Source organism: Henckelia pumila, unplaced genomic scaffold, assembly GCF_033568475.1.
Source record: "Henckelia pumila isolate YLH828 unplaced genomic scaffold, ASM3356847v2 CTG_429, whole genome shotgun sequence".
Taxonomy (NCBI): domain Eukaryota; kingdom Viridiplantae; phylum Streptophyta; class Magnoliopsida; order Lamiales; family Gesneriaceae; genus Henckelia; species Henckelia pumila.
Genome location: NW_027331826.1, coordinates 351,255 through 378,145, shown reverse-complemented (window position 1 = coordinate 378,145; position 26,891 = coordinate 351,255). Strand labels below are relative to the sequence as shown.

Here is a 26,891-nt window from a genome sequence, read left to right as displayed (position 1 = left end):
TTTCCGCAACTAACATTTACTTTTTCCCATCTAACATTTACTTTTCCGCAACTAACATTTACTTTCTCGCAACTAACATTTACTTTCTCGCATCTAACCTAAAACAAAAGTCATATATTTTATCGATAGCGTGGCTCTGCCAGTTCTTCTAAATGAAATATGGTGATTTGATCTAACATTTAATTTTATGTCAATTTATATTTATGCACTTATATATATATTATGGGTACCATATATTAAATATCGGTTAATCGGATATTAATATAGTGGGAACTATATTATATGATATATTTGTTTAAATATTTAATTGTTCTTTTATGTTTATATTTATGCATCTATAAATATATTATGGGTACCATGTACTAAATATCGGTTAATCTGATATTAATATAGTGGGAACTATATTATATGATATATTTGTTTAAATATTTCATTGTTCTTTTATGTTTATTCTTATTTTAGTTTCTTTCATTTTTTTTGTTAAGCAATCTTAAATAAACCAACAATGAACCTTTGAAGCCTTGACAATTTTATAATTTGTGTATTTGAAGTTTTATAATAATATTTCCATTTATAATATATCATTGCTAAAATTAAACTTACAGCATCCTCTCCGTGGATCGATCTTGTACTCATGAGTATATTACTTGCAGACAACCTACACTTGGGTGAATTACAATTTAAGTTGTAGCATAGATCACAAAAGAAAGTCGAGGTGAATCTTACTCACATCAACATGTGGCTCTAGAACCGAAGAAAAATTTCAAGAAGTATGAAATATAAACAAGATTTTACTGAGAAGTTCAACCAATGTCAAAGTGGCATAATTCAACGCTGATTAATGTCATACGAATCCATAAATGCTCAAAAGAAGTGCAAGAAAATTTCGGATACTCAAAAGTATATGTTGCAACGAATTTGAGCACAAAAGAAGAAAAGGAAATAACGTTCGGAATAATAGTTCACATAATTAAAAGGCTCATAGTAACAAATTTCCTATTATCCAAAAATCATATTTGACCCCCTTAATAAAGTAAAACTTTGGCAATTCATAATATAAAACAAAGTACGTAACCCAAGTCCTCGCACAAGTTTCGATTCATTAACTTAACTGACAAAACATACACCCATTAACTTCTAAGAAAACTATGCACTTAGTTGCATCCGATTAAAATCTCATATAAGAAAACAACTTACAATAATAGCACACAATTAATATTTCCTAATACGCAAGTTTAATTTTTCCCAACAAACTCCTACAATCTGATCAAAATTGATAACACTACCTAATAACTCAAACAACAGCCACGTATTGTCTAAAACTGGATGGAATATTGGTACACCAACTTCATTTAACTTGAAACCGCATGCTATAAAAATAAACATTTGAATGGTACATTTTAAACTACTAAAACAAATTTTTAAACGAAAATAAACACTAAACTACGCACTTAAACAAATTAAACATCTAGTTTTGAAAATATTTTTAAAAAGAAGATGACATCAAAACATTTAACGTATCAATTCAAGTATGACTAACATATAAAATTCTTTAAAAACTTACAGACTTTGAGGCGAGATTTCTCGAGTTTCTTGCAACCGGCAGTAGGCACAACCCAAACCTGAACCATGCTCTGATACCAACTGAAACGAACTTAACTACTTCTTATAATTAATGATTAAATAAAATACATGTTTTCAAAAAATTTTGGCATGACCTATCTGTTTTGATTAAACCCGCCTGTCACAGATAGCAAATTAAAAACACAACCAACAACACTAAATAAACTAGACCAAGAAAAAAAAATAAACGAAAACCTGAGAAAGAGATTGACACTCCAAATATCCAAAAGTTAAATAATTTGATACATAAGTGCCCACAAAAAATTCCAAACAATATTATCTTTACATTTACAAAATTAACAAGATGAAAGACTTTAAAGTGCTAAAATAAACTTTTGCGGAAGACTGACATGGTCAGAGGGATGTGACGTGCCCGCATCACAGTCCACTCGATAGTCCTTCCCCGCAATCTCAATGAAATACTCCTCACCTGAAAACAATAAGTGTAGTGAGTCTAAAAGACTCAGCAAGAATATGGGGGGGATAACGAGTACTACATAAATACAAGCACAGGCAGATTAAAAATATCTTGTAGTAAAATACTTTGTGCCCTTAATTTAAACAAATGATTTCTAAAAGAATGAAGTGAACATGAATGAAACATATGCATGGCTAAGTCAAACATAATCCATATATCTGCATAAACTGTACTGAAACATAGTCATAAATATTTGAACTTAGATCCTTGGATTGTGACTCTGTGATTTCGATCATGATCATGGCTGCAGTGCACTATGCCGCAAGGAAGTTAGGATTTCTCCCAACCCGTCTTGCCCATACTTGGTAAGGGAAGCCAAGATTTCTCTCAGCCCGTCCGAACCCATACTTGGTAAGGGAAGCTAGGATTTATCCCGGCCCGTCCAAGCCCATAAATTTGGCAAGGGAAGCCAGAACGTCTCCCAGCCCGTCCAAACCCATACTTTCTATAGTCACAGTCATCTCACGTTGTTCCTAAAAATATTTTCTTTCATTCTTGAATATGGAACTTAGCATGCATATGTAAATATGACATACATGTAAATGTTTGATCGATAATCATGCAAATGACTCAAACATGGAGGACCGGGATAGTGATTTAGGAGACAAACCAAAGGATGGGAAACTAAACCATAATTTAGCGCTTAAGACAAATTCGAGCGGTTTGCCCGTAAGATTTGTAACTTACTCGATTCTTATTCAAAAAGGATTCCGCTTGAAACCACAACTCAATGACACTTAGAACTAAGTAGGGAAATCATCCTCGGAATTTTATTCCTAAGCAATCATTTTATAAAAATTCTATTTCTGGGCAGCAAGCTTAAAATCCTAGAATTCTGCACCTTTACATTCAAAAATCTAGAACTCGACCAAAACTTAACCGAATTGATTCCCGCTTGAACCGACATATTCCCAACATCTAAGACAAGTTCCAAACCCGAGCCATTATCAAAATTCTGACTTTAACCCCACCTTAGGTATACATTTCCGGACAGCCCCGATACTCTTAAAATTCTGCTCAAGATTCAATTTCAAACTCAACCAAAACTTAGATATAAATCTTCCAATCTTCCTATCCTCTAATCCTAGGACCAAGACCAACATTCCACCTCATTTCCAGCACCTACAACTCACCTTTAATCACCTTAAATCCAGCTTGAAGGCAGCCCCTCAAACCCTATCATAACTGAGCCCAACAATCCCCATTACTCGAATGCACCTCAACTCCATCCCACAAACTAACTTCAAGTCATCCTAGTCGCTACCATGTGAACTACATATCATCCATGGTAGCTCTAAATCACCATCCAAATCAACACCAACAAAACACAAGATTTCGAACCAACAAGGCATGGAAATAAATCTTGAGTTTCGAACAAAGCCATGTACATAAATCTGAAATTTTTGAACAAGCCATGCCATGAAGAAAAATGGACAATAATCGAACCAACATGCTAGGAAAACTTCTGGAAATATTCGAATCACGAGCATTGAAATAAAACTGGGCAAATGCTCGAACACAAGCATGAAGAGAAGCTGAAAAAGTGCTCGAACCATATGCAAATAAATCCTGAAAACTTTCGAACATCACAAGACCCTCATGCCAACAACAATCGAATGCAACACATCGAACAATAAATCATAGCAGTTATTTCGAAGGGCAGGGATACATTAATTTTCGAACAGGGCAGTAATATACTTAAAAATTTGAATGCTTCAAGAAATGCAATACACAACATATAATAATTTATAAGGTGAAGCAAAGAAACCATAGTCTTGCCTTAAACTAAAAAAAATCAGAAATGGGGGAAAGAGCTCAGTTTAGCTGGAGCCGATTCCATTTCCTTCGAAAACAGGGCATAAAATTTCTGCCGAAATGAACTAGGCTGGAACGAGCTGGAATCCGAGCTCAAGGGAGGAAGCAACAGCTTTGACCAGCTCGCCTAGGAGATGCCTCACCGGAGAAGAAGGGAAAAATACAGGCGGCGTGAGCTCTAGAAGAAGAAGCCGATGGATGCTATGGAGGAAAAATAGGGGAATGTCATGTATATATATGTGTGTGTGTGTGTGTGTGTGTGTGTGTGTTAGGCGTGAGATTGAGTGAGGTTTGAGAGTATGATTTGGGGCTAGGGTTATGTATTTAAGTTTAAGTGTGTAAGTATAGATGTATGTATATAATTGTGAGTGTGTGAGGGATTGGAGAAAAAGTGCTACATACTTTTAAAAAGTTCTACTCCAATTGACATCTAGGACTATAAATTAAATTGCACTAAATAAAACACAAGCTTGAAAATCCAAGAATTTATACACTTTAAATATTTCGATGTCTCGGCAACGAGTAAAATATTTAAGGTTTTTTTTTAAGAAATGGATCGCTGACGAAAGTATGAGGGTAAAGAGTGTTTTTGGGTTATATATCACTACATCATTAAATATTTGTGTCAATTGAGGCATTTTAAATCATGGTTCTGTTTGTGCCTCTATGGGGTTTTTGTCCACGCATTCGGAATTTGGGAAATAAATAGAAGTTTGGATTATTGTTTGTGTTTTAAAAATGTGATATGCACTTTTATGGGGTTTGAGATGTGAGTTGAACCTTGAATTTGCAAATGGTTTAACTTTTTACTTGTATTTTGTAACATAAGACAACCTAGGAACTTTTCTTTTTTATTTGTAATAATGTAAGACTTCCTGAAATTTGCGCAGGTTTGAATTCAATTTATCTCACAAAACATGTCTCCAGCTTATTCAGCACATGAGGAAAATGTGTATGTGTCCAAGTTGGCCGAACACATAGAGGTTATAAACTAAAGTAGTTTCTTTTATTTTCTACCATGATTTCTGTAACGAACTTGTTCATTGATGATAAGCTAGCTGCCTACTTGTAGATTCTACTTCTCGATTAATATTGTGTGTCTAATGCATTTTTTAAAATAGCAATAAATCATGTCATTTTAAAGGAGGCTAACCAATCTATATAAAAATGTGCATCTAAGTTGTTGCATTTGGCATGGTAGATAGGAGGCACATGAATATATTTGTCAAATGAAACTTTGAATAGTCTAAGTTACCATAGGTGTATATAGAGAATACAGTATGCAATTTTTCTACAAAGTTCAATCTCTAGCTTTCAAATTTGTTGTCTCTTCGAAATTTTTCAACCATACATGTATATATATAGATGGGACTGGAATTCTCACCATGATTGCTGACAAACATACAGTAAGACCATTATATTTATTTTTGTTTTTTTTAAAAAATATAAATATAAATATATATATATATATATATATATATATATATATTTGGAGGTATAATGATGTGCAAAAATGCAGAAAATGGAGGGCAGAGAATCAAGTGGATGCAGCAAATCCGAATGGTCGGTATCCCCGCCATGAAGAACAGATAATCCTTTTCAAACTCATCAACACAACTTTAATTTCCATTAATTAATTGTTTACCATATATAGCTCTTGTTTTGTTGAAGGGAAATATCATGCTAGTATTCTTTGAAATTGGTTTCTTTTTCATCATATGATGGTCAGTATATATGAAGCCATTTAATTCATTTTTCAGTTAAAATTAGGAATTCAATGTTCTTGTTTCAAATTCAGATAATATGTTCCCAATGCGAGTTGAGAGAAGTTATTGGGAGATTCACTACAATTTGTTACTTATGTGCGTTTAAAGTTAATCGTCTTAATTATGTTATTTGTGTTAGACGGTTGGATTTTGAAGCTTTTCGGCAAGACAGCCAAGTTCGGTGCAGAAGTCTACTAGTGTCGAGCAATTCTTGTTGTTTCAACATCATGTCGTGAAATCTATGAAGGTATATGGACAAAATCTTATCTTAAGCTCTAATTTTGATATTAAGTTTTGGTGTTTATGCGAACATATTTTTGAGCTGCGAACATATTTTTGAACAACCATTGGGGGAGATAATGTCAAGATAGATGATAAATATTTGTACTAGGTTTAAGTTTACTCCATTTGGAGCAGCCTTTTCCCATAAATTTATGGCCACGTTGATGGACTTCTTTCTCTGTTCCATTTTTTTTTTTAATTTTGGGAGTTGATGAGTCATTGGACATGCGACAGAAAAACCTGAATGTCTTGTCTTAGCTATTGGGAATGTTGATTTAGTCTTGCTGGATGAGTTTTTTGCCCCATATTTGTTGACCTGCTGATCTTACATATCTGGTATTGAATAGGTCTTGAACATGGTAATTTGCATTCTTTGAGGGGAATGCAGTTCATTAATAGCTAATGGATATCTTGTGAACTTATAAGCTCAGATTTCTGGGAGTTTTTCGATTAGTCCCTTGTAACTAAAGGTAAGAGTGAAGGTTCCTTGTAACTTTAATTTTTTATGTAGTTCCTTGGTGTTTATGATGTGGTTGGCTTTGTTTATGAGTGATTTGTTACATGTATATTGTTTGGCAATATTTTCTGTAAAGTAACAATCGTATTTTGATTTATGTATTGTTGTCATTGGGTGGTAGATCTTAATGGGCAGACTGTATGATGCTAATGCTCGTACAATTTGTTTTCCTCTCTTTCCTTCGATTATTTTAATATTTTACAGATTCAGGAATATAGATTCGGATTTGCCAACGAAGGTTTTCAGAGAAGCGTGAAGCATTTGATGAAACACATCAAAATAAGGAAGTAAAGTCCCTAGATGATGCGGCCACATGGGGGGGGGGGGGGGTCTTGAAGAGGAGGTGGCTGCCGGAGAACATGGAATCCATGGAGGACAAGAAGTTCCAAGTTCATGAAGATTTGAAAAATGTTCCAACAAATTTAAATGATTCAACTTTAGAATGTTGTAAATATTATTTCCAAATGTTGGATAATTGTGTATTAAATTTTATTTTTGAATTTTATATTTTAAATGATCTATATTACTAAAAAATTTTGTATTTAATTTTATTTTTTTTGTTTTTTATCTCAAAAAAGACAACGGTTTTTATTTGTTGTCAAACTGTTGTCGAATGCGCAAAACACAACGGTGAAAAAATGTTGCAAAACCGTTGTCGTAGACCAAAAGACAACAGTTTTTCACCGTTGTCTATGGGCGCCACATTTAACAACACTGCTTTTAACAACAGTTTTTGTAGTAACCCAGAACTCATTTTAAGATAATAATATGTTAAACATGATTAAGGGTTGGTAATTAACCAATTTCGGGATTTAATCGGACTTCAGAAGCAAGAAATGAAATTTCATTGTCTGAGCCAGTTCGGAGGATCCGAAGAGGATTTCGGACGGCCCGAACTTGACCACCGGGGGCTCCGAAGGTGAGCTTGTTGACTTCGGAGTTAAGGCTGGTTCGAAGGATCCGAACTCAAGTTCGGACGACCCGAACTTGTTTGTGCCAAGTAGGCAGGATTACTCAGCAATGAATTTTGACAAGTGTCGGACTTAGAGGACTTCGGACGACCCGAAGTAGATATCGGACGATCCGAACTCGACGTGTCTCGCATGCAGATAGTGAGTTGGATCGGACGATCCGAACTCAGGTTCGGAGGGCCTGAACTCGTCCGAAACTTTTCCTATAAATAGGGCTCATTCGATTTCATTTTGAAATACGAATTTCCGAGGTTCCTTCTTCAGTTATATAGTGTGAGATATACACTTGAGGGCCCTATCGGTTATAATAGAGGTTCTGGAATAACCAAGGAGTGGTTATAGTCATCCGGGACTAGCGACTCCAAAGGGCTATCTACAGACGAAGGTATGGTCCGGGAATCTATTTAAGTTTTGGGAGTACTTATTAGCTTAGTTAAGGCTTATAGAATTTATGTAGTGATACGGTGAATTTTTGAATATAGGCTTGGAACCTAGGATCCTACTATACTTGAATTATCCTAGAGGTACGTACACATTGACTGAGATTGCCAGCGAGTATACATGTTTATATGTTGCATTTATTTGGTATTATTATATGGCATGATATATGATTTACCGCTTTCTATATGTCATGTGCATATACACGTTGAGCCTATACCTTGATATACCTGATTATAGAGCCGCTCATCTCTATACTCGATAGTCTGTCACTGAGAGTACCGCGACGGCGGGGACATTTATGTCTGACTACTCTGGTGTACTTGATGAGTGTGGTTGCACCCAGAGGTTGATCCGTGCGGTGGCAGCACTCATGTGGCGCTGGTACTGAGCATGACTTTTCAGATGACCCTTTACCAGTCATCATGTTGCATGCACTATATACATATGTTTACTCATGTTTATGTGCTGGGCGTTAGCGCTCACATCCTAGTTGTTATCTTGGACACCCTATTCCACGAGACAGGTCGCAGGATGGACGGAGCTGGTAGTTCAAGGCAGGACTAGGGAGCAGGAGCCTTGAGGAGTTTATTATACAGCAGGATTCGATATAACTGTATAATGTTTACTTTTAAGTTTTTTGATATGGTTGTATCACTACAGTATTAAGCCTGGATATATTTTACTAAGCTGATATGTAATTTATGGATTATGTTTCCGCACGTTTTACTCTGTTAAGTATTTTGCTGTATTAAGTTTAATGCATGCTATTAGTTGCCAGTTAGTAGGTGATTCCATGCAGGGTCACTACATTTTTTGTATCAGATCATGCTTAGATTTTGGGATTAGTACTTGGGATTTAGAATTAGTTTTGAGTAATTCTTGCGCATTTGGGATTTTAATGTGCAATTCTTTTCAGGATATGGCTGACGAGAGTCACGGTAGTGTTGGCCAGAGAGGTGGTCATCATAATCGTCATCACCGCCATCATGATGATCAACATCGTCATCATGAGGGTAGACGTCGCTACTCTATCAATAAATTCATGCAAGTAGGACCGAAACCTTTGGTGGGAGGCGAGAATCCTGAACAAGCAAGAAGTTGGATGTCTAAACTCGAGAGTACTTTTCGTGCTTTCGATTGTACTGAGGATCAGAAATTGGAAGTTCTAGAATTTGTTCTAGAGGATCGAGCACGTTTTTGGTGGGATGCCAAAGCTGCTCAGGCACGTACTGAGAGAGGACAGGTGACTTGGGGAGATTTATGTCAGCAGTCCCAGAAACTGTATTTTCCTCCAGCTGTTCGCCAAGCACGATCGATGGATTTGCTTACTCTGAGGCAAGGATCAATAACTATTGATCAATATCAGCAACGATTTCTTGATCTGCTACCTTTCAGTCCTCATATTAATAAGAGTGATGCATCAAAGTATGATCTCTTTCTACAAGGCCTGAACCAAGATATCTACTCACAGGTTGTTATCTGTGATGACCCAGTATCTTATGAGACTTTGGTGAACCGTTGCCGTCTTGTGGAGACCAGCAACAGGCGTGCACATTTGTTGATGCCAGCACAACTTAGTGGATCATTTGAGCCTAGAGCTCAATCTGTTGTGCAATCTGGACCTACGTCTTCTTCTACTCCTACTACTTTATCTGGATCTCGTGGTTCACGAGGTATGTTCCGTTTTGGGAAGAAGAAGAAGAAGGAGGAGTTTTGTAGTCACTGTGGAGGGAAGCATCCTGCAGCTTCATGTCGGAGAGCTACTGGTGCTTGTTATATTTGTGGTCAGCAGGGACATTTGCGGAGAGATTGTCCTCAGCGCATGGGTTCTGCTAGTGGATCGGGATCACAGGTTGGATCTCAGGCTTCTACTTTTTCACGACAGCAGCCAGCACCACAGAGTTCTTCTGGTTACCCTCCCCAGACTCAAGGGCAGGTATTTGCTTTGTCTCAAGAACAGGCTACTGAGGGAAGTGATCGCATGTTGGCAGGTATCTTTCTGTTATGTGGTATTCCTGCACTTGTTTTAATTGATACTGGAGCATCGCATTCCTTTATTTCTAGTCGCTTTGTTAAGAGACATAGATTACCTTATGTATCATTAGATATGGATTTATTTGTATCTACTCCACTGGAGCAGGAGATAGTAACTAAGCGTCTAGTGATGGGTTGCCTTCTAGAGTTTGAAGGTAATGTATTGTCAGCTAATCTGATGATATTAGCGATGGCAGATTTTGATTGTATTTTGGGAATAGATATACTGACTTTGTATCACGCTACTGTGGATTGTTATCAGCGTCTGGTACAGTTTCATCCTGCTAAGGGTGATAGCTGGTATTTTTATGGTGAGGGTGCGCGACCTCCGATGCCACTTGTTTCGGCTCTGAAGGCATGTCATGTCTTGGAGTCAGGTGGGGAGGGCTACCTTATCTATGCAGTTGATATGTCCATGAGTAGTACGGGTATTGATCAGTTACCGGTAGTCAGTGAGTTTCCTGATGTATTCCCTGATGAGATTCCTGGTTTTCCTCCGGTGCGAGAGGTTGAATTTACTATTGATTTAGTACCAGGAACTACGCCTATATCCCGAGCTCCTTATCTTCTAGCACCATCGGAGATGAGGGAATTGAAACAGCAGTTACAGGATCTGCTTGATAAGGGATATATTCGTCCGAGTGTTTCTCCGTGGGGAGCACCTGTTTTTTTCGTCAGGAAGAAATATGGATCGATGCGATTGTGTATTGATTACAGGCAGTTGAATCATGTCACCATCAAGAATAAGTATCCTTTGCCGCGGATTGATGATCTATTCGATCAACTACAGGGTACTTCTGTTTACTCCAAGATAGATCTGAGATCTGGATACCACCAGATGTGGGTACGAGACTCAGATATTTCTACGACTGCTTTTAGGACCAGATACGGGCATTATGAATTTCTGGTTATGCCATTTGGTTTAACGAATGCACCGGTAGTCTTTATGAATTTGATGAATCAGGTATTTCGAGAATATCTGGATAGATTTGTCATCATCTTCATTGATGATATTCTTGTCTATTATCATGACAAGGATGAGCATGCACAACATTTGAGGATTGTTTTACAGACGTTACGAGATAAGCAGCTGTATGCGAAATTGAGCAAGTGTGAATTCTGGCTTGATCGGGTAGTGTTTCTCGGTCATGTGATTTCTAATGAAGGGATATCTGTTGATCCTAGTAAGATAGAGGCAGTGCTGAATTGGTCTCGTCCGATGACGGTTGCTGAGATTCGTAGTTTCTTGGGTTTAGCTGGATATTACCTTCGATTCATCGAGAATTTTGCACAGTTGGCCAGACCTTTGACACAGGTTACACGGAAAGATGTTGCCTTCATATGGTCCTCGAATTGTGAGGAGTCATTTCACGAGCTGCGTGGACGTCTTACTACTGCACCTGTGTTAGCTCTACCTTATGGATCAGGAGGTTATGTTGTATATACTAATGCCTCTGGTCAGGGGTTAGGATGTGTTCTGACACAGCATGGACATGTTATTGCCTATGCTTCTCGATAGTTGAAGACGCATGAGAGTAATTATCCAGTACATGATCTCGAGTTAGCCGTCATTGTATTTGCACTCAAGATCTGGAGGCATTATCTTTATGGCGAGAAATTTGAGATATTCACGGATCACAAGAGTTTGAAGTATTTATTCACTCAAGCGGAGTTGAATATGCAACAGAGATGCTGGATGGATCTTCTGAAGGATTATGATTGTGAAATCAAATATCATCCAGGTTCTTTTAATCTTACTGCTGATGCCTTGAGTCGGCAAGTGAGACTTTCTGCACTTCAGACAAGTGAAGTATCTCATATGATTCAAGAGTGCTGTTCATTGAGTTTTACGCTCAAGCACAAGAAAGGGAGAAATGGGATTCGATTGTATACTATTTTGTCTGAGCCAACATTGTATTCTCGGATCAGAGATGCTCAGATATCTGATGTTAAGACTCAGCGTTTGGCACATTTAACCAATGGAGTTAATACATCTGGATTTCATTTTCAGGCAGATGGTTTATTGTGCTTATCTAATCGAGTGGTTCTACCTAATGTTGCGGAGCTCAGGAACGATATTCTATCTCAAGCTCACAGGAGTCGATTATCAGTTCATCCTGGAAGCATGAAAATGTATAAGGACTTGCGAACTAGATTCTGGTGGAAAGGGATGAAGAGGAGTGTTTATCAATTTGTTTCAAGATGTTTGGTTTGTCAACAGGTCAAGGCTGAACATCGACGACCAGGGAGATTATTGCAGAATCTTGAGATTCCCGAATGGAAGTGGAAGCACGTAACTATGGATTTTGTTACCCACTTACCTATGACTTTACGTCAGTGTGATGCTATTTGGGTCATTGTTGACCGTTTGACAAAATCAGCACACTTTATTCCTTATAACCGGGAGTATTCTTTTGATCGCATGGCACGTTTATACATCCAGGAGATAGTGCGATTTCATGGGATTCTAGTGAGCATAGTCAGTGATAGAGACCCACGATTTACCTCACGTTTTTGGGGTAGTTTTCAGGTGGCGTTGGGTACCACTCTGAGTTTGAGAACTGCATATCATCCGGAGACTAACGGACAGTCAGAGCAGACGATTCGTACATTGGAGGATATGCTACATTCTTCTGTCATGGACTTTGGCTTATCTTGGCAGGATCAGTTACCTTTGATCGAATTTGCCTACAATAACAGTTATCATCGTAGTATTGATATGACATCTTTCGAGGCATTGTACGGTCGACGGTGTCGTACTCCGTTATTTTGGGATGAAGTCGGAGAATGACAAGTCGAGGGTCCTGAATTGGTGCATCAGATTGTAGACAAGGTAGATTTGATCAAGCATAGGATCAATGTTGCTCAAGATATACAAGCCAATTATGCTAATATTCGTCGCAGGCCACTTCAGTTTGAGCCTGGTGAATATGTGTTTCTACGAGTATCTTTCAGGAAGGTGATGAGATTCGGCGTGAAAGGCAAGTTGTCTCCTCGTTTTATTGGACCTTTCCAGATACTGGATAAAATCGGAGATGTTGCATATCGTTTGGCTTTACCGCCAAATCTTTCCAGTATACATAATGTTTTTCATGTGTCGTTACTTCAACAGTATATAGCTGATGAATCTCATGTGATTCAGTCTACTGATATTCAGCTAGAACCAGATCTGTCTTTTGTTGAACGACCAATCCGTATCTTAGACAGAAAGGAAAAAGTTCTTCGGAACAAGACTATACCACTTGTGATGGTATAGTGGCAGCGCCGAGGCATTGAAGAAGCAACTTGGGAAATTGAAAGTCGTATGCAAGCAGAATATCCTGAGTTGTTTGCTTTGTATTTTTGATTACCATATAGTTGTAATTACAGTTGTTGTAATAAAACGTGGTTTGATATTTCATATTGTTATCTTGATTTGTCTTTAGAATTTATTTCGCGGACGAAATATCTAAAGGTGGGAAAAATGTAGTAACCCAGAACTAATTTTAAGATAATAATATGTTAAACATGATTAAGGGTTGGTAATTAACCAATTCCGGGATTTAATCAGACTTCAGAAGCAAGAAATGAAATTTCATTGTCTGAGCCAGTTCGGACGATCCAAAGAGGATTTCGGACGGCCCGAACTTGACCACCGGGGGCTCCGAAGGTGAGCTTGTTGACTTCGGAGTTAAGGCTGGTTCGGACGATCCGAACTCAAGTTCGGATGGCCCGAACTTGTTTGTGCCAAGTAGGCAGGATTACTCAACAATGAATTTTGACAAGTGTTGGACTTAGAGCATTTCGGATGACCCAAAGTAGAGATCAGACGATCCGAACTCGACGTGTCTCGCATGCAGACAGTGAGTTGGATCGGACGATCAGAACTCATGTTCGGAGGGCCCGAACTCGTCCGAAACGTTTCATACAAATAAGGCTCATTCGATTTCATTTTGAAATACGAATTTCCGAGGTTCCTTCTTCAGTTATATAGTGTGAGATATACACTTGAGGGCCCTATCGGTTATAATAGAGGTTCTGGAATAACCAAGGAGTGGTTATAGTCATCCGGGACTAGCGACTCCAAAGGGCTATCTACGGACGAAGGTATGGTCCGGGAATCTATTTAAGTTTTGGGAGTACTTATTAGCTTAGTTAAGGCTTATAGAATTTATGTAGTGATACGGTAAACTTTTGAATATAGGCTTGGAACCTAGGATCCTACTATACTTGAATTAGCCTAGAGGTACGTACACATTGACTGAGATTGCCAGCGAGTATACATGTTTATATGTTGCATTTATTTGGCATTATTATATGGCATGATATATGATTTACCACTTTCTATATGTCATGTACATATACACGTTGAGCCTATACCTTGATATACCTGATTATAGAACCGCTCAGCTCTATACTCGATAGACTGTCAATGAGAGTACCGCGACGGCGGGGACATTTATGTCTGACTACTCTGGTGTACTTGAAGAGTGTGGTTGCACCCAGAGGTTGATCCGTGCGGTGGCAGCACTCATGTGGCGCCGGTACTGAGCATGACTTTTCAGATGACCATTTACCAGTCATCATGTTGCATGCACTATATACATATGTTTACTCATGTTTATGTACTGGGCGTTAGCGCTCACGTCCTAGTTGTTATCTTGGACACCCTATTCCACGGGGCAGGTCGCAGGATGGACGGAGCTGGTAGTTCAAGGCAGGACTAGGGAGCAGGAGCCTTGAGGAGTTTATTATACAGCAGGATTCGATATAGCTGTATAATATTTACTTTTATGTTTTTCGATATGGTTGTATCACTACAGTATTAAGCCTGGATATATTTTACTAATCTGATATGTAATTTATGGATTATGTTTCCGCACGTTTTACTCTGTTAAGTATTTTGTTGTATTATGTTTAATGCATGCTATTAGTTGCCAGTTAGTAGGTGATTCCATGCAGGTTCACTACAGTTTTTAGGGGCCTACGAAAACTGTTTTTAGCTGTTGTTGATGAGCATTTTTCTTGTAGTGAGGATTTAAATAAATAAGCTAGACATTTAAAATAATTTAAAATAACTAACCGCTAAACTAAGGTTATTTTAAATAAATAATTTGGACACCTTGAAAATATTTAAACAAATAAGCTACACAGTTAAAATCATTTAAAAGAATAAACTAAACAATTAAAATCATTTAAAAGAATAAACTAAACAATTAAAATCATTAATTAAATAGTTAGTACAATAAAATCATTGAATAAATAATATAAATATTTTATTAACACATAATTCAAATAAAGAATTTAAAATAATTAAACCTAAAAATAATAATCCTTAAATTTAATAAATTTAATGCATGCGATTTAGTAGATTAGATTTTAGGTTCTACACTCTCCCTTCCTCTCTGTTCGTACGAGATCCCAGAAGAGAGTTGGCTCCAGGACTCGGTGCAGCACAAGGAGTTTGTCTTCGGGCCGACCTCCCTGAGCTGTTTTTATTGTTGGTGTTCCGCTGCTTTCTTGGCGGTGTAGGTAGGCATTCACTGCAGGCTTCTCCTTGACCATCGGTGTTTTGATTTGTATTTTGGACTCTTGTAGTCTTTATGCTTTATGTTTTGATGTAAATATTGTAGTCTTTGGGGAGGTCTTGGTCTAGTATCCCTCCCCCTCTGCATTTTGTTCTGTTTTGATTATATATAGGTAGGGGTCTGCCTAAACACCCCACCTCCCCCACCCCCCACCCCCCGGTTTTGGAGGTGTTTTCTTTTTTTTTTTAAAAAAAGCATAAGGCTTTTGCCTTTAAACTTTTTTTCTTTGGAAAGGCCCCTCCGGAGTTCCAATCCGTATATTCCATCCCGTGATCCATAATTTGGAAAGGCCCCTCCGGAGCTCATTCAGGAGTTCCAATCCCATATTGCCACCACAAAACACATACAACATCCAAAATATCTTTCATGCATCATATCATATATCATCATGCTTCTTATCATAAACTTCCTCATTTTCATGTTCATAACCTTTCGTAAAAATATCATGCATATTAAAACCGATATTGATATGAATTCGGTTGATTAATGAAAAACAAACACGAAAATAATCCAATTCATGCCCTCAGATCAATTAAAAAAAAGACCCAATTAATGTTTTTGATCTATCTTAAGACAAGTATATTCTCGCGGAAAAATAATAAAAGATAGAATGTGAATTTTCACTTTTAGTCGATGAACTATTAACAACAGAAATTACGGAACAATTGAATTCAAGAAAACCTTCAGATAACTTGTATCTGACAATCTTCAATGAAAATCAATTGACAAACGCCACAAAGTTTAGAACTTTGATAAGTTTGATTTTGAACAAAGGCAAGGCTTCAATAAAATTCTTGAGAGAATTTGAAGAAAAATTATGCATAAAACTGAAAACTATTATTAATGAATAATAACAATGTATTTATAGTTTACAATTCCAAAATAAAAGATAATGCAAGATATTGCAAAGATATCAAAAATATATAACTTAAAAGTTTCCTAGTAGACTTAAAACACTCAAAAATAGGTAAAATATATTAAAATAATAATAAAATCCCGAACACACAGTACATGCCGAACTGTGTGTATTTTCGAAAAACAAGGCTCGCTCGAGCGGCAAGACGTGGCGCTCGAGCGAGACGACTTCTACCAATTTTTTTTTCGAAATGCAACGTGATCGCTTGAGCGAGAAATTCTCTGTCCCCGAACATCTTTCAAGGCTCGCTTGATAGGAGTCGTTTTTGTGCGTTATTTTGCATGTTTTGTGTTTGTTTGCATTCGTTTCGGTTATGTTGTGTCTGTTCCTTACCATTCTTGTTCTGTTTTGTTGTTTTATTGTGTTTGTAGTCACTCCTCTGGTTTATTTATTTGTACTGCAGAAAATCACTAGGAAATGCTGATTTATAGTGAGAAGGCGTTGCACGCATGCGGCCGTGAGGAAAGCAAGAGAAGGGCTTTGTATTTCTGGAAAAAGACAAGGCGCTAGGGCGGCACTTTTCTACCGCCCGCGCGCACTCCCGTTTGAAGAAAAACCCTCGAGGCAGAGCTCAGGCGCCCGGGCGGCTCTTTTCTACCGCTCGGGCGCCTGCACGTAATTTTGGAAAATATTTTATTTCGGGTAATTGGTTTGACGAGGACTCTTGGGCCATATAAATAGGATGTTATTAAACAGTTTTGAGGGTTGGACACACGCACAGAGACAGGAGGAGGCGGCTCTGAATATTGAAGATTTCTCATCTCCGTTGGGAGTTTTTCTCTTCATCTTTTTTGAATTTTTATGTTAAGCATTGTTTTTAGATTGAATTTTGTAATGACGTTCAGTAGCTAAACTTATATTTTGTTGGAATCAAGGGGATCCGAACCTCGAAACACTGTAGTGTGATTGAATCACCGGACGTATTGAGATTTGATTTATGTTATAATTGATTTTATCATGTGTTTTTCTCTATGTTGATGATTAGCTACCCTTAACATAGATTCGTAAATTGTGAATTGTTGTCGAGAGATAGGTTCATAATTAGGACGAATGATAGAATCCATGGACTTAAAATATGCATAGAGATATGGTATTTATGACATGTTGATAGCCATAGACCACCAGGTTGAAAGCTGTAGAATTCATAGAACGCAAAGCAATCGGTCGTGATAAATAATTAGAGAGATTTAATTATTTCACTGATTTGATTAGTTTGGCATAACCTCGAGAGAGAGTGTCAATGTTACAGGGATTTCTGTCAAACTTATGCGCATTAATTAAGTTCCAATCGTCCAGTTCAATTAGGGGGAAGGTGAACCGAAATTCCAACAAAATACTTTCAAATTGTTATTTCTTTTAGTGGTGCAAATTGGTTTCGTGATTGTGAAATTTAAAATTATTTACATTGAGTTCTTAGTGTTAAATGTTAGATAGAATCCAAAATCAAATTTTTGATACTTTGTGTAGTTAAAAATCAAAGAAACAAATTATTATCGTTTGGTCCCTGAGGACGATACTCGTACTCAGTACATCTTATTATAACTTGAATCGTGCACTTGCGATTATTTCGACTGGAATTGAGAGATTTTTAGAGCAAATTTAAGTGTTAGTATTCCGTCGATCAAGTTTTTGACGCCGTTGCCGGGGACTATTGAGATTTTAATTTGTTTTATTTGGTTTTTCTCTATTAAATTTTAATCACTCTTTTCCATCTGTGAACTGCAGGATTCTCTTGCAGTGCATGCGACACTCATCTGAAGAATTAGTGCCTTTTGATCCAGAAATCGAGAGAACTTTTCACAGAAGAAGAAGAAGGCAACAACAAGAAGAAATGGAAGAAGAACAAGAACAAGAACAACCAGTTTACAGATCCATGATGGATCTCGCCTTACCAAACATCGAAAGTTCTAGACCAAGCATCATCAGGCCAACTGTAGCGGCAAATCACTTTGAGATAAAACCTGCTATTCTTCAAATGATTCAGAACACACTTCAATTTGGCGGGACTGTCATTGATGAACCCTATGTGCACCTCACAAATTTTCTGGAAATTTGTGATACATTCAAGATACAGGGAGTTTCTGATGATGCTATTCGTTTGCGTTTATTCCCTTTTTCACTACGAGATAAGGCGAAAGCATGGCTGACAAATTTACCTGCAGGTTCCATCATGACTTGGGATGATCTGGCGAAATCTTTCCTCACCAAATACTTTCCACCATCTAAGTCAATGAAACTAAGAACTGACATCACAACTTTTTCCCAAGGAGAACAGGAAACATTTTATGAAGCATGGGAGCGCTACAAAGATCTACTAAGGAGATATCCACACCACCAATTACCAGATGGTCTTGTGGTACAAACTTTTTATTATGGTCTTTCTCACTCTAATCGTACCATGTTAGATGCAGCTGCAGGTGAAAATTTACTGCGAAAATCGTTAGAGGATGGTTATGAATTAATTGAGGAAATGGCATCTAGTAGCTATCACCCTTTATCTGAAAGGAGTGCAGCCCGGAAATCTAATAGGATTCATCAGGTTGATGCATTCACATCAGTGGCCGCTCAACTTGAAGTCATGAACAAGAGAATTGAGGAACTGAGTATAGGAAACTCTGTGATGCGAGTTCAAGAAGTATGGTGTGAAAAATGTGGTGCAGAACATTTCACGAAAGACTGTCAAACATTTTCTCAACCAGAGGGAGTTATGGCAAGTCACATGGGGAATCAAAATCGCCCAAAGAATGACCCATTCTCGAACTCCTATAATCCAGGGTGGAGACAGCATCCAAATTTCTCATGGAGTGGACAGAACAATAAGCCATATAGGAATCAGAACTACGGCAGACAGCCTCAAGAAGGGAAATCGAGTTTAGAGCAGATGATGCAGCAATTCATATCATCTACTGAAACCCGGATGCAGAATCAAGATGCTTCGATAAAGAATCTGGAGAATCAGATAGGGCAATTGGCCAAAACAATTTCCAGCAGAGATCAGGGTACCTTGCCGAGTGACACAGAGAAGAATCTGAAGGAGCAGGTAAAAGCAATCGAACTGAGGAGTGGGAAGACAGTAGAGCCTGCACCACAGGTCGAGAAAGAGCCAGAATTGGATACATCAACAAGAATTGCAGGTAAGTCATCTATCCCAACACTTTCACCCACTTCACAAGAAAAAATTGTTGTGCCACCACCTTTTCCTGCAGCCCTGAAGAAGGCAAAACTAGATTCTCAGTTTGGAAAATTCCTAGAAGTATTCAAGAAATTAAATATTAATATTCCCTTTGCCGATGCACTAATGCAAATGCCAAGTTATGCAAAGTTCTTGAAAGAGATCCTCTCCAACAAGAGGAAACTGGAGGAGCATGCAATGATTAGTCTGACTGAGAATTGCTCAGCACTGGTGCAAAATAAAATCCCATTAAAGCAAAAAGATCCAGGGAGTTTCTCTATCCCTTGTGTGATTAATGATATTCAATTTCATAAAGCTTTATGTGATTTGGGTGCTAGTATAAATCTAATGCCTTACTCTGTGTTCAGGAAATTGAGCTTGGGAGAACCAAAGTCCACCAGAATGTCGATACAACTGGCAGACAGGTCCATCAAATATCCACGGGGGATAATCGAGGATGTGCTTGTAAAAGTGGACAAATTCATCTTCCCCGTGGACTTTGTGGTGTTAGATATGGAAGAGGATTTGGACATGCCACTCATATTGGGTAGACCCTTCCTGGCGACAGGAAAGGCATTAATAGATGTCCAGAAGGGGGAGTTGCTGTTAAGAGTGGGAGAAGAGAAAATTTCGTTTGACGTTTTTAATGCTTTAAAATTTTCTCAGAATAATGAAGAATGTTTTCAACTGGATGTAGTGGACTCACTGTTATTTGATTATGTGCAGGATACTTTTCAGGAACCATTAGAAGCTGCAATTATCTCTGAGCAAGTGGATGTTCTCAGTGATGGAATTGAAGAGATGACCGCATATTTGAATGACAACCAGTCATGGAGAAGAGGTGGAAAGTTTAGACTTGAAGACCTTGGTGACCGGAAGGATTTATTTCTCCAGAAACCAAGCCTTGAGGAACCACCTACTGTGGAATTGAAACCATTACCTGTCCATCTCAAATACATGTTTTTAGGTGAGAATGATAAGTTACTTGTTATAATATCTTCCTTTTTGACAGGTGAGATGGAGGCCAGACTAATGGAGGTGCTCAAGAAACACAAGAGTGTGTTTGCCTGGAAAGTGGCGGATATCAAAGGAATCAATCCATCCTTATGCATGCACAAGATTTTAATTGAAGAGAACATCAACCCATTGGTCCAACCACAAAGGAGATTGAATCCAAAAATGCAGGAAGTTGTAAAAGCTGAAACGATCAAACTTCTGGATGCAGGTATCATTTATCCTATATCTGATAGTCCATGGGTGAGTCCGGTGCAGTGTGTACCAAAGAAGGGGGAATTACTGTCATACAGAATGAGAAAAATGAACTGATACCCACTAGGACAGTTACAGGTTGGCGTGTGTGCATAGACTATAGAAAACTAAATGACGCAACCCATAAGGATCATTTTCCCCTCCCCTTCATTGATCAAATGCTAGAGAGACTGGCTGGGTATGAGTTTTACTGTTTTTTAGATGGGTATTCGGGATACAATAAAATAGCGATTGCACCTGAAGACCAGGATAAAACGACTTTCACTTGCCCATATGGTACGTTTGCCTATAGACGTATGCCTTTCGGGTTATGTAACGCTCCTGCTAATTTTCAGAGGTGCATGACTGCCATTTTTTATGATATGATCGAAAAAATTTTAGAAATTTTCATGGATGATTTCTCTATTTTTGGTAAATCTTTTGATGCATGTCTGCATAACTTGAATTCTGTTTTAATGAGATGCGAGGAGACAAATTTGGTACTGAACTGGGAGAAGTGCCATTTCATGGTGACAGAAGGTATAGTATTGGGTCACCGAATTTCTGAGCAGGGGATCGAGGTGGACAAAGCCAAAGTGCACGTTATTCAAAATTTGCCTCCACCTACGACAGTCAAGGGAGTCAGAAGTTTCCTGGGCCATGCCGGCTTCTATCGGCAGTTTATTAAGGATTTTTCAAAAATTTCCAAACCTCTTCCTTCTTTGCTAATGAAAGATGCCCCTTTTGACTTTGATTCAAATTGTTTGCAGGCCTTTGAAGTGTTGAGAGAAAGACTGGTGACTGCACCAATACTTACATCACCAAACTGGGATCTTCCATTTGAAGTCATGTGCGATTCAAGTGACTCTGCTGTTGGCGCAGTGCTTGGCCAACGAATAGACAAGGTATTCAAAACTATTTACTACGCTAGCAAGACTCTTAATGAAGCTCAACTAAATTATGCCACCACTGAAAAAGAGTTGTTAGCTGTAGTATTTGCACTGGATAAATTTCATTCATACCTTGTACTCTCAAAAATCACAATATACACAGATCACTCTGCTATTAAGCACTTGTTGGCAAAGAAAGATGCGAAACCTAGACTGATTAGGTGGATCTTACTTTTGCAAGAATTTGATTTAGAGATCAGGGATAAGAAAGGTGTTGAAAATGTAGTAGCTGATCATCTATCTAGATTAGAATGCATTGCTGATGGTGCAACAAATGAGATAGATGACATAGATGATTGGTTCCCTGATGAAAAACTTTTTTCCATAGAAAGTTCACCATGGTATGCTAATTTTGCGAATTATCTAGTCACAAGCACACTCCCACATAATCTGTCTTTCCATCAGAAGAAAAAATTTTTATCTGATGTCAAGCATTATTTTTGGGAGGAATCGTTTTTGTTTAAAATATGTGCTGACTCAATGATCCGGAGATGTGTGGCGGAAGGAGAAATGCAAAGCATCCTCAGTCATTGTCATGATCGTGAGGTAGGTGGCCATGCTGGGCCAGTCAAAACAGCAGCAAAGGTACTTGAATGTGGGTTCTATTGGCCCAATCTCTTTTAGGATGCGCGCTTGTTTGTATTATCTTGTGATAGATGTCAACGGACAGGTAATATCTCAAACCGAAATGAAATGCCTTTAAATAATATCATTGAGTGTGAGATATATGATGTATGGGAAATCGACTTCATGGGACCATTTCCAATTTCTATGACAAAAAAATACATTCTGGTCGCAGTCGATTATGTTTCAAAATGGGTAGAGGCTGAAGCTTATGCGACAAATGATGCACAGGTTGTACTGAAATTTTTGAAGAAAAATATTTTTAATCGGTTTGGTACACCCCGTGCAATCATTAGTGATGGTGGCACCCACTTTTGCAATAAACTTTTTGACAAACTCTTAAAAAAATATGGTGTCAAGCATAAAGTCTCTACCCCATATCACCCCCAGACCAGTGGCCAAGTGGAAGTGTCCAATCGAGAAATCAAACAGATTTTGGAGAAAAGTGTGAGTACTAATCGGAAATATTGGGCACTTCGACTTGATGATGCCTTATGGGCCTATAGGACCGCGTTTAAAACACCTATAGGCACTTCCCCTTATAGACTTTTATTTGGAAAGGCATGTCATTTACCTGTTGAGTTAGAACATAGAGCATATTGGGCTACTAAGACCCTAAACTTTGAATTTACTGCTGCAGGTGAAAAGAGATTGTTGGAGCTTAATCAACTGGAGGAATTCCGCGACAGTGCTTATGATATGGCGGTTTCGTACAAGGAACGAACCAAGAGAATACATGACAGGCGCATTCGTCAGCGGGAATTCAAGAAAGGAGATGCTGTCTTGCTATTCAACTCCTAGTTGAGGCTGTTTCCCGGGAAACTGAAGTCTAGGTGGTCAGGCCCCTATAAAATCACCAGAGTGTATCCATCGGGGGCCATTGCGATCAAAGATGCCAAAAATGAGTCTTTTACGGTCAATGCTCAAAGGCTTAAGCACTACGTGGGGGTGACATTGATTACATGTCGGTCATCACCACATTGACTGACCAAGACTAGTTTGGGGAGGAATAAAAGTCAAGCTCTCGACTTTAAATTGAGAACTACATTCTACTTTCTATTTTATTTAATTTTGTTTTTGTTCGTTTTAGTTTTAGTTTTTTTTAAAAAAAAATAAATAAAAAAAAATACTAGGACGGTTGTTTTTCGCTGCCCGGGCGCATCCCTTCTGTTTTCATGTTTTTTTTCAAAAAAGGGGGGTGCGCCCGAGCGGCTATTTTCTGCCGCCCAGGCGCATCCCTTCTGTCCAGTGTTTTAAAAAAAAAAGGTTGGTGTGCCCGAGCGGCTGTTTTCTACCGCTCAGGCGCATCGCGCAGACTCAGAAAAAAAATAAAACCCGACCCCCCTTTTATTCTTTTACAATTCCCTTTCTAATTCCTCTTCCTAACCCTAATCTCTCTCGCCGTCTCTCTCTCTCACTCCATACTTCTCTTTGTTCTCTCCAATTCACAAGTCCATCAATTGATTCTTCAAGTTTCGTACACCATGGCGCCAAAGAAACAAAATATTGCCACTTCTAGGGCTACCCCATCCAACATCAGATGGGAAATTCATCTCGGAAGAAGCTAAGGCGAGGTATGAGGCGGCCAAATCTAATAGGAATCCAATTGCAGAGAGGGGATTCAATCTCTTTGAAGAACGCACCGCCTCCCTTGGCATCGTGGCTCGAGGATGGACCAAATTTTGCCAACAACCTCTAGCGGCGATTGTCCCCTTGGTACGAGAGTTCTACGCCAATTCCGTCGAGCGTACAGATAGCACGATTTTCGTGCGGGGTAAGATGGTTTCTTTCACTCCTGCCGCTATTAATGATTTTTTGGAAACTCCGGATGTGGATGATAGCCAATTTCAAGCATTTAAGGCTAACCCGGATTATAATGAAATTACTAATGTTCTGTGCTATGATGGAAACGTTTGGAAAGACTCAGTGAAATTTGTGTCTTTTAAAGAAAAATATTTGCAGTTGGAACCGGCCTTGTGGTATGCTTTTATGACTCACAGATTAATGCCGGTATCCCACACCAATGAGGTGGTGATGAGAAGGGCGGTGCTGCTGTATGCCCTGCACAAGCAATGGCCGCTCAATGTCGGACGGATTTTCAACCGAGAGTTGTACACGTCCATTCGCACTTCCAACATTGCGATATTCTTTCCGACCATTGTTTTTGCACTTTGTGTGCGAGCTGGCGTCCCAACCAGGGACGACGAAGAATGGTTGCACCCAACGCAGGAGGTGGATGACACTATTTTGAGGGCAAAAAAGTCGTTCCGCCTCAAGGAGTTTACATCTGATGGCCGGGCACGTTCTGGACCCGGTCAATCATCGAGGAATGTGCTTAAGCCACCCCCTGCTCGACGCACCACGAATGAGACACTGAGAGAAATTTCTGCCTGGGTGCAACACATGGATAAATGCCAGGAGGTGAATGCAGCCCACAACGAATCTACCAATGCCATGATGCAAGGGCTGCTCGCAAATGCTGGGATGGACCCGCAGCTTATCCAGTTCCACCATCGTATCCTCCGCCCTTCCCATTCCAATATGCTCCGCCGCTTCGGGATCTGCCCGAAGACCTCGATGAGGAGGATTCTGATTCAGACCAGGGGAGTGATTAGTGTTTTTTTGTTTTTATGTTTCTTTTTGTGTTTTTAGATTTGGTGGTGTCAAGTAGCATTGGGGACAATGCTCGTCTTTAGTTTGGGGAGGTTGTGTCTTTTGTGTTTTCATTATGTTTTCATGTTTTTTGTTCGTTCGAGTCGTTTGTACTGTTGTTGCAAATGTTGTGAATGAAACCAAAAATCCAATGATAAAAAAAAATAAAAGAAAAAAAAATATTTTTTTTTTTAGATTTGAATCCATGATCATCTTCTTTGCTTGACAAATAGTTTTGAACTAGTACAACCAAGTCGATGAATAGATCTCTAAACACTCTGTGAGGTATACTTGAATCTGAAATTGAAACATACAAACTTGGATATGATTGAGGCAATTTGTTTGATCTTTGGGCTTAAATTTTTTCGTGAATTATCCTTAGATGCATAATCTGAAGCTTGTTTTGGTGTAATCATCGCTTACTACTGATGATTCTCTGTTCTGCACTGATTGAGATCTGTATGAGTTAAATGTGAATTGAAATTTGTCTAGAACAAGTTCAAACATCCCTTGAGGTGCAATACGGGTATACTGTGATTTAGGAGTGATATAGACAATTATTTCTGAATTATGTTTGTGCCTTTCAAACCACCCTTGATTTAATGTGTCCCTAGTGCCTAATTTGAGCTTAATAAAAAACGAATGACATGCGTGAAAACGTGTGGTAAACCCCCATTCGACTTTGTTCAATATCCTATAACTTCTACCCATAGCTTAAACACTCATTCCTACCTTGTGGGGAGTAAATTGAATGTAGTTTATTTTTGTTTATGCTTCGAATGAAAAATTGAGATTGGAATGGTGTGTTGGTTGTGTTCAGTACAAAAGAAAGAAAGAAAAAAAGTGGTGGAAAATAAAGAAAGAAAAGAATGTTGGCAGAAGGCAAGTGAAAGAAAAGAAAAATTTGGAAATCAATGAATGAGAAGAGGTGCGAATTTGTGAGTCAAAAGGAGTAGACTGTAGAGAATGATCATCATTTACTCCCTCTTTGAATTCTTGTCCTTCATTTGGAGCCATTAACCTAGCCTGGCATTATAAGCCGAATAAGACCTATTGACCGAGTTACAGTTGCCCAATATACTAGTGGAGAGGGGTTGTAGGAATTTTGCAGATGGACTGTTGATAGACACGGTTAATGAATGTGGATTCTTGACCAAAACACGCACACACTATTTTTCGTTGAGTTATACCAGTCGTGAGTGTGTGTATCATTGAATGTTTCTAAATCTTGATCCCAGTATAACTGAAAAAGTCCTCATGATCTTAGAATGTGTAAATTGAATTCGGAGTAGAGTATTCCAAAAACGGAGTTGTGAGATTCTTAAGTTTGCAAGGTTTGCTAGTTATTGTTACATTTTTTTTGTTTTAAAAGGTCAGCATGCTGATATGATTGGATTGGTTTCTATTGGAAAAAGTTTTGAGGCTTGAGAAGGTTGATTTTACCTACTTGTGTCGTATTTTTGTTGTTTCTGCATGTTAGAATTGTCACCTATTTTGCTCGAGGGCGAGCAAAAGGTTAGTTTGGGGAGGTTGATAGGAGTCATTTTTGTGCATTATTTTGCATGTTTTGTGTTTGTTTTGCATTCGTTTCGGTTACGTTGTGTCTGTTCCTTACCATTCTTGTTCTGTTTTGTTGTTTTATTGTGTTTGTAGTCACTCCTCTGGTTTATTTATTTGTACTGCAGAAAATCACTAGGAAATGCTGATTTATAGTGAGAAGGCGTTGCACGCATGCAGCCGTGAGGAAAGCAAGAGAAGGGCTTTGTATTTCTGGAAAAAGACAAGGCACTCGGGCGGCACTTTTCTACCGCCCGCGCGCACTCCCGTTTGAAGAA

At 38.5% G+C, this 26,891-nt stretch overlaps 1 long non-coding RNA gene and 1 other non-coding gene across 2 annotated transcripts; both read right to left on the bottom strand.

Annotated features, from left to right (window-relative positions):
- Positions 1 to 1,819: 1,819 nt before the first annotated feature.
- Positions 1,820 to 4,161, bottom strand: LOC140871152 (uncharacterized). The gene is made up of 2 exons (XR_012147621.1): positions 3,881 to 4,161; positions 1,820 to 2,053 (listed from the first exon to the last, which is right to left on the bottom strand). It is a non-coding gene; the product is annotated as an uncharacterized lncRNA (long non-coding RNA).
- A 14,482-nt stretch (positions 4,162 to 18,643) lies between these two features.
- On the bottom strand, positions 18,644 to 18,750 carry LOC140871194 (small nucleolar RNA R71). The gene has a single exon (XR_012147636.1). It is a non-coding gene; the product is annotated as a small nucleolar RNA R71 (small nucleolar RNA).
- Between the last annotated feature and the right edge of the window lie 8,141 nt (positions 18,751 to 26,891).